Below are 2500 nucleotides of genomic sequence, written 5' to 3'. Positions count from 1 at the left end.
ACAAAAATGCATTTTTTTATCACTCAAACACAATAGCAGTAAGTTCTTGTGATAAATAATTTCTTTAGTAAAACATAGACTACTCTTCAACACACTGTTCATCTTCTTTAAATCTACAAGAGAAATTTGAATAAGAAAAAGGTTGGTTGTATCGAAACGAATGTGACAATTTTCCTATGGTTGGTGAGGAAAGGGTTAAGTTGATTTGCTACTTATTGAGATGTATCGTTCATGAGATAAATTGATACATAAATCTTATTCTAATCACCAAATGGCTCAAGAATTTCCATAGATGTGTGTGAATTTCAAGTTTAAATTTGATATGTGGATGTGTGTGTGTATATATATGTATGTGTGTGTGTGTGTGGGGGGGGTGTGAGTGTGTGTGTGAGTGTGAGTGTGTGAGTGTGTGTGTATATGTGTTTGTGTATATGTATGTGTGCGTGTGTGTATATATATGTATGTGTGTGTGTGTGAGTATGTGTGTAAGTGTGTGTGTGGGGGGGGGAGGGGTGTGTATATGTATGTGTGTGTGTTGGTGTGAGTATGTGTGTGTGGGGTGTGTGTGTGTGTGTATGTATGTGTGTAAGTGTAATCACTGAAATGATATAAACTTTGGTCGTATCAGGTTTGCCTGAGTAGAGATTAAGGATTCTTATCACATTTTATTGGCTGTCAGAGCCAGTTTTAAAAATATATATATATATATATATATATCAATGCGTTGCCGTGGTGTCGTATTATTTACACGGTAATGTCGTCGTCGTCATCATCATCATCATCATCATCATCATCATCATCATCATCATCATCATCATCATCACCATCATCGTCACCACCATTCTGATCATCATCATCATCATCATCATCATCATCATCATCATCATCATCATCATCATCATCATCATCATCAGCATCATCATCATCATCATCATCATCATCATCATCATCATCATCACCATCATCGTCACCACCATTCTGATCATCATCATCATCATCATCATCATCATCATCATCATCATCATCATCATCATCATCATCATCATCACCATCATCGTCACCACCATTCTGATCATCATCATCATCATCATCATCATCATCATCATCATCATCATCATCATCATCATCATCATCACCATCATCGTCACCACCATTCTCATCATCATCACCATCATCATCATCATCATCATCATCATCATCATCATCATCATCATCATCATCATCTCATCATTATCATCATCATTCATATTTGATATTTTCATTTTGCAATTAGATTTTTATGTTTCCAATTTAGTTGTCATATCTCACAGGTCTACAGAAACAGTCACATATAATCACAGTTATTATTCTGCAAACCAATTTTTAAACAATTAGTCATGTGACACACACTACAAAAACGGTATCATCTCGAAGATATATTTATTTCATATACTACTATAAACTCTATAGCCAAAACCATTGAAAATCTGTATGAGTTTATCATGTCTTATTGAATAAAAAATGGACATAGTTCCTCAAGAGACAAAAGTATTTTTTTTAAATCCCACATTTTAGATTAACTTTCTAGACAACTGGTTCAGTTCGACATCATACCGTTTTGTGGCGATAGGTCATAAATGCATTTAATATTACGTTATATAACAGCTTAAAAAAAAAAGAATAAAAATACCAAACACGAAACGTTTCGGGCTCAAAACCCTTCTTCAGCCTACATGCAACAATAAGCAAGAATAATATAAAAAAATACATGACTAAAAAGCCAATATCGATGACAGAAGAAAATATTCTTGACGTCCTCCCTAAAAGCAAAGAATCTTCTACAGAGAGAATGTTATAAACTGTTGTTGTTATTTCTATTTTTTGTTGTTGGCTGAAGAAGGGTATTGACTCCGAAACATTCCGTGTTGTTATTTTTGTTCTTTTTTTTTTGTTTTTGAAGCTGCACTATTCATTTTTGATTTTTGATCTTTTGTTTTTTTAGGTTTTGCAGCCCGCAGCTTCTATAGCAACTGCTAAGAATGATTTAATTTAATGTTATGCTCAGAATTTTCATTTTATACGCTATACTCTTATCACATCGATTCTTCTTTATACCTCTCTAAAATCGCATATAAATAAATATATTTTATACTTTTATATATGTCATTTATACGTTTTAAATTTTTAAATTTATTTATTTATTCGTTTTTTATTTCGTTTTTTGTTTTTTGTTTTAGTGGGGGGGGGGGGGGGGGGGGGGGGGGGTGGCGTGGAAGGGGGGATTTTTAGCCCGTGAAACTGAAAATCATAAATTCCTCTTTACACCTCCATGTTTGTAACGAAAGATTTTGTGTCAAATCCAATAATTTCTTTCGTTCAATTCATGAAACGGTCGAGCAGCTGACATTTGTTACAGTGAATGACCCAATCAGTCGGATGGTGAAAAGGTTTGAACTGAGATATTGCCAAGTTTAGTTAGAAGGTCAATTTTATTCAAAATGAGTTCTTGTCATGAATAATT

General features: G+C 33.7%; 1 protein-coding gene across 3 annotated transcripts in view; it reads left to right on the top strand.

Moving 5' to 3' along the window:
* LOC144959647 (uncharacterized) overlaps positions 1-2136 on the top strand; it is a 7209-nt gene extending 5073 nt beyond the window's left edge. For 2 of the 3 annotated variants that reach the window (XM_078892310.1, XM_078892311.1), the window contains exon 2: positions 1-498. This exon is cut by the window's left edge and continues 1597 nt beyond it. The gene's annotated coding sequence lies outside the window, so the exon portion shown is untranslated. The other variant, XR_013642639.1, reaches the window with a different exon arrangement.
* The last annotated feature ends 364 nt before the right edge of the window (positions 2137-2500 follow it).

This window comes from Berghia stephanieae, chromosome 14 (assembly GCF_034508935.2).
Source record: "Berghia stephanieae isolate SIO BIC M18660-M18661 chromosome 14, UCSD_Bste_1.3, whole genome shotgun sequence".
In the NCBI taxonomy this organism is placed as follows: Eukaryota; Metazoa; Mollusca; class Gastropoda; order Nudibranchia; family Aeolidiidae; genus Berghia; species Berghia stephanieae.
The sequence above is the reverse complement of the archived record's forward strand: the minus strand, read 5'-3'. Positions and strand labels throughout refer to the sequence as shown.